The sequence below is a fragment of the Electrophorus electricus genome, chromosome 1, assembly GCF_041902795.1.
Source record: "Electrophorus electricus isolate QZ-2024a chromosome 1, ASM4190279v1, whole genome shotgun sequence".
Taxonomy (NCBI): Eukaryota; Metazoa; Chordata; class Actinopteri; order Gymnotiformes; family Gymnotidae; genus Electrophorus; species Electrophorus electricus.
In genome coordinates, this window is record NC_137497.1 from 22,930,336 (window position 1) to 22,936,927 (window position 6,592).

Below are 6,592 nucleotides of genomic sequence, written 5' to 3' on the forward strand. Positions count from 1 at the left end.
AAGCAAAGGCAGAATTTTTGGAACTGTTACTGAAAGACAACAGAGTAGCATAGAAGGATAGAAGAACATCACAGAAAAAATAATGCACATATCACTAGCCTAAGACCCTTTAAACACAAGAAATGCTGAGAGCTAAAACTAATATTTCCATATTTTGTTCATTTATTGCCTCATCGAGAAACAGTCCAAGACATACATTATCCTACAACACCATGCATTATTCTCCATGACAAAGGATTTTCAGGCACATGGCCATATTAACAAGGCAAAATGATGGCCAAACAGGACTGAAACAACAGCAAATTATGAATATTGTTCAGCTTGCGCATATGGGACTATAAAATGCTTCTGGCACTAGGCATTTGTTTATGACTCAGAGGCTTCTGATTTGTTTAACTAATCAGCAGATTTTTGTGTCACATGACACTTGATGAAATACAAAGTCATTGCTTCAATTATGCATTTACACACCAGTAAAAATGATTTTATATATATATATATATATATATATATATATATATATATATATATATATATATATATATATATATATATGAGAGAGAGAGAGAGAGAGAGAGAACACTGCAAACGTCAAAGAAGACCTCCACTTTTATTCAGTACAAGAACGTTTTTGTTTTTTTGTTTTTTGTAAAATCCATTTTATTAAACTTAGTGGTGGACATCTCAGCATTCACAACTCCTCATAAATACTAAACGTTAAAGTACTTAATCTTTGTCATTGTTAAAGTATTTCCACACTTTTTGCCTCTACAGTTGAATGTCATGCTATTTAAAAAACAAAATAAACATTAGAAGATAGTTCTTCTTGAACGTACTGAGTAGAGCTTAAGTCAGCAATCACCAACATTATTTCGTGTAACGTTGCTGCTGGCCCGAGTGCCGCAGGGCGCGGGGCAGGACGCACAGACTCCCTTGTGTTTGTGAAACATTTATTAACATTAAACACGGACAACACAAGTGCCACTCACATACAAATATAGCAGTGAACACTATTAAACATTTAACATAATACGAAAACGGTGTCACATCCATAACTCGGATTACCGACAGGAGACATTAGATTTGGGACGGGACTGGTAGGACATACTGCAGTGGGGAGCCAAAGGCACTTTTATCCAAGCAGAAACGGTCTTTGCTATGATTGAACCGTACACAACACACAAACAGCGGCACAAACGTAAGTACACAAAGTAGCAATCTGCAGAATTCTAGCTGTTAGCTGGTTAGCTCTTTGTAAAATTTGAAAGTAGTTGTAACTGGATATTTGAACATTTTTAGGGAGGTTTTTCAAAGGCTTGAACGAGCTGTGTGTAGGTTATGTTAGCGATACAGCAATGCTAGCGGGCTAAACCATCTGGCTAACCTTAGCTAACCTAGCTAGCTAGTTGGGATAACACTTTTGTTAATTGACTGCCTAATCCAGTGGTCACCAACCTTTTCATCGATAAACATAATATCATATTCTGAATTATGAGCAAATTAGACATGTGAGATCGACTTGATAGATAGACTGGCTGGCGACCAGCGAGCTAAACCATCGATAAGGGTGCTGTAGCTAGCTAACATTATTTCTTCCATCAGTGCAGCTTGATTTTCATTACGGTTCTTTGTAAAATTGCTAAACCTTTATTTACTAGTTAGGTGTCCAAGTTCAACACACGCAAAGGCTGGGACACTTCTAAGAATGTGGAAGAGCGCAGGGAGCAGGTCAGCAGCTTCTTTTAGAAGGAACTCCTTTAGAATTGATTTATCCTGACTACAAAAACAACTGCTCCCCATGTCTGTGTAATTTCAGTCTAGTTGGTTGGGTTTATTATTTAGCCAAGAGTGAAATAATAATGAAATTTACAGTATACTTTTACATCACCATATTGTTTTTTATAAACAGTGAACACTATACATGCAAATACAACACTATACATGCAAATACAAGAAGTATTCAGATTTCTTTTCAACAGGAGTTTATAGTGCTTAGTGCTATGTTTATTTATGAGGGATATGGGGACCCTAGCTGGGATTTTCAATATATGAAGAATTCTTGGCAGACCTGGAATAAGGCCAAGCCGGTGTGGGACAAGGCACATGGTGTAAAACTCAATAAGACTCCTGGGACTGAAATAGCTGTTTTTGCTGCCACACAGCTGAAAGGATCCTCCTCCACTTGTGAAGCATGCACTGATAAGACAGGCCACTGCTCAGGCAGATGTTTCTGTTTCGAAGGCCACACACACATCTGAGCTGAAGCAGGAAAGTGAGAGGGGGACTTCTGGAGGAAGATTGGACGACAAGCCACACCCACCCTCTCTACTAACCTCGCCTCTCTACAGTAGGTTGAGACTTCGGAGCACGGCTCCAGCCACCCCGTGAATATTTCTGCTCTATTCATGATGCTGGGTGAGAAACTGTGTAGAGTTATGCCTCCTAACATGACTGATATTAAAAATAGGCGTTTATCACATTTTTGTAGATGGCCCATGTTTTAAACCGTCTGACTCTGAATTTCCCTGTGGTTATTGTCTGCTCTCTGCCTAACCTCATTTGGGAGGCTTACTCTCTACCTTATAGGTCTGCTCAAGCAGTTGAGCTGATGGCGTTGACCAGGGTCTGCCATCTACTCCGGGATCAGGTTTTCACCATCTACACTGATTCCCATTATGCGTTTGGGGTTGCTCATAACTTTGTTAAGATTTGGCACTCCAGGGGGTTCCGCACCTCGGACGGCAAGACCATTTCTAATCCAGGACTAGTGTCTGTACCTTTGTCTGCATGTACACTACCAGCTCGGCTGGCTATCGTTAAAGGTCAAGGGTCATGACTCAACCTCTGAGTCTGACACGGCCGCTGGCAATGCTTCAGCAGATGAGATCCCACGTTGGTCAGCTGTGAATGCTCCCTCATGCCCGTACACTATATCCTTGATGTGTGAAGCGATCGCAATGTTTTCTCATTGCTTTGTGCCGAATAATATCAATCTGTGTTTCTTACAAACTCAGGGTACACAACAGGACTGCTCTCACTGGGTTGATTAGGGCTGTAGTCCTGATTAAAGTGGTCTAATCTGTGACCTGGAGGGGCATGTCACCGTTCCTAAATGTATTTTGCCATTTCTTGTGCATCATTTTCATGGGATTTCACATCGCACAAAGGGGGTGACGGCTAACATTTAAAAACAGTTTTGTATACCTGCAACACACATAACTGTAAAACTCCTCCTAGATTGCTGTTTAACCTGTGCCAGAAGCAACCAAGGTAAAACACAAGCCAAATATGATACCTTACCGGCTCCTGAATATCCCTTTCAGTCAGTTGAAAGTACTTGCTAGCGATTGTAGACAGGTTTTCCAAGTGGACTGATGTGTTTCCTTGTTCTAAGGAAGACGCCCGCACTGTGGTTAAAATCCTAGCCAAGGAGATAATATCGAGGTATGGTGTGCTTCGGGTAATAACATTCAGATCAGGGACCCATGTTTCATTTCTAAGGTAACTCAGAAACTATGCACCTACCTAACTATTGACTGGAAGTTTCACATCTCATGATGGAAACAGGAAAGAAGTAGATAGATCTACTGCCAGCAGTGTTGTGTGAGATCAGAATGACACCCATTGCCGCCACCAAATTTTCTCCATTTGAGGTCATTTTTGATAGACTCCGTCTCTGCTTATCAGCCATAATGTAACTGCTTGACCGAGAGCTCCTCACCCGAGGTCATCTGCTCCCTCTTCTTGCATACTTTACCCCTCCCTTTCTCTTTCGCTCTCCCTATCTCTCTACGCACGCAAGCAGCTCATGGCTGGGTCATGCTGACTGCATCTAATCTTTACTAACCTGCTTGTTTCCTGTCTATGTAGACCCTTAGAACATTCTTCATTTTTCCCCATCATCCTGTAGATTTAGATAGTAGATATAGGACACATATATACTCTGTGCTTTCCTCAGTAAAGTGGAACTCTTGATTCACTTCATCCTAATCCAGATTACAGAATAATTCACACAGTCATAGCCATTTCACCTATTGATATCCAAAGAGCAGAAGTTAGAATTCAATACGCCTGTCATCCCACTGGAACTTATGCTAACTGCATTTAGATTTAAAAAATTGATCAAAATGATTCCTCTTTCATTAAAATAGTCACATCCGTGTTCAGGGAATTCTTGCATCCCTACAGGACTCCCTGGAAGTTCAGGAAACACGTGTAAGATCCCTGCTGTTCACACTGCCTTGTGTAACCCTAGTCATATATTTCTATCAACAAAAATACAAAACAAAACTCCCCAAAACTGCAAACCATCCTAAAACAATAAAAATGTTCTAGGTACAGCTGCAATTTAGCGATTCAAGATCGATCAGTTCCACTCCTTGGTTCTGTGTTTTTTTGCACCTATAAGGCTTGTCTTGTACATATTTGTTTGTTGGTGGAGTTTTGTGTTTACATTGCTTGTTTTACACTCACCTCCTGTCAGAGGGTATATGTATTTTTCTGTCATTTAGACATCTGATAAAGTGAAAAAAATTATTTGCTCATGATAATAATTTAGATTATTCTAGAGTTCTAGCCAGAATACGTGTTTGGCTGTTGTTAGTACACAGTGTTTATTCTTTAAGCAGGGTATTTGGAGTTACCCGAGTTAGCTGAGGATGTGCGTTATACCCTGCACAGATCACTGGCCTGCTTCCACACACCGGAGTGAGGTGTGAAGGGCTTGGTAATTACCTGATGAGTTTTGGAAGGTGTGTTGGCCTAGATGAAGTACAGTCATATGCAGACCAGGGGTCATGTGGCCTGGACCTGGAACCTGCTGGTGTGGCTTCGCCTGGGGTGCCCTTGCCCGGTGTAAGCAGTTGCATAGTTCCACATGTCCTTCAAATGTAGTGGGATTGCCTCCCTGTTGTGATGTGACCAGTTGTCTGATGTGATACACTTGTGATTGCTTTGAAATACCTGATAGATTCAAATTCATACATATCAACATTATAATGAATATTGTAGTAATTGGTGACATAAATGTTGATTAGTAATTGATTTGATTCCTTTTTTTTATAAAAGGGAATATTAAAAACAATAAGTGATGTGAACGTTGTAATTGGCTGCTTCTTCCAGAGGGAGGTGGCAGACTGTTATACTCAGAATGCAAAAGTCATCGAGAAACAACTAGAGAGGAAAGGAATGAGTAAGAAAAGACTGCAGGAACTGGTGAGACCCCACACACATACATACACACACACCCCTACACACACACGCGCGCACACACACACACGAAAGAAAAGAGCTGGTGAGAACACACACTTTCTGACAGTCATGCTCACAAAGATAACCAAATAAATATACCCACTCTCTCCCTCACACGGTGGAACACACCTGACTGTCAGGCGAGGGTAAAAGCTCTCGTGTAGAACCGAGGGGGAAATTTGTCTGATCAGGTGAACAGCACAGGTTGTGTGTTCCACATGAGACTGCGTTCACACGGCATGTTCAGTGTGTTATATATATATAATGAAAAACACCTTTGTGGTGTGTTAAATATAATGAAGTGTGTAAATATTCAATGCATGTTAGTGTTTGGCACAGTGTGTGTTTTAATGTGTACATGTTCTGTGTGTGTGTGTGTGTGTGTGTGTGTGTGTAACTGCTCTGCTGTTTTTCTTTTTTTCAGCCTGAACTAGAAGCTAAGAAGGCAAAGATGAAGGGAACCCTTATTGATAACCAGTTCAAATAGTGTGTGTGTGTGTGTGTGTGTGTGTGTGTGTGTGTGTGTGTGTGTGTGTGTGTGTGTCCTGGACACGTCAGGCCAGCTTTGTGTTCTGATGAGACACATGATCAGAAACAGAAATGACAAATTAGTAATATGTGTAAATATCCGCCCCTTAACTATGTGTCAGAGGTGGGAACCGTCTTTTACTGCAGTGCGTTTGATGTTTGTCCTAAATGTGCAGCCTGTGTTTTTGTGTGTCATAACATGAGAGAGGAGGAATTTTTCTAAGCCAGCTGGAATTTATTTTGTACATGGTTTTTTTTTTTTTTTTTTACATTTGTTTTTCCTTTTAATAAAGCTTTACAGAGACTACTCTACCTCCTGATGGCTGACATCATGATGTTTTACTTACCTGTCCATCTACCTTACCTGTCCATCTACTGGTCTGCTCTTAATACCATAGAAACATTGTTGCTGAGCCTGTCACTGGTTCAGACCCCAGACTGGGCGGAGCTGCTGGTGAGGAGGATGGGAGATTACGGGATTTCACATCCCCAGTGCCAGAGTCCTGTCCGAGAAACGAGGAGCTTCTGGAAGGTTCCGCCATCAGTATCTTGGCCCCATTAATCTGGAACCCTGGGAATCCCACCTGCTAGTCAGGCATAATCAGAGGGGAATTATATTCAAAGTGGAAAAAAATAGCCATTGATCTGGTTTTAGTAGTTTATGAATATTTCAGGATTATTAGGCTATTAGATTAAGCAAATATTATAGTCATAATAAGGGAATATTATTATTATATTGAATTATTACATCAGAAATCCCTGTGCTTTGACTTCCCTGATCTTCAGTGGGAATAACAATCTTTACATTACCAAC

The 6,592-nt window shown here is 40.8% G+C and overlaps 1 long non-coding RNA gene across 1 annotated transcript; it reads left to right on the top strand.

The window, feature by feature from the left end:
- Positions 1-2,196: 2,196 nt before the first annotated feature.
- LOC145660282 (uncharacterized) lies at positions 2,197-5,757 on the top strand. Its single transcript, XR_014126533.1, has 3 exons — positions 2,197-2,347; positions 5,122-5,214; positions 5,675-5,757. It is a non-coding gene; the product is annotated as an uncharacterized LOC145660282 (long non-coding RNA).
- Positions 5,758-6,592: the final 835 nt, after the last annotated feature.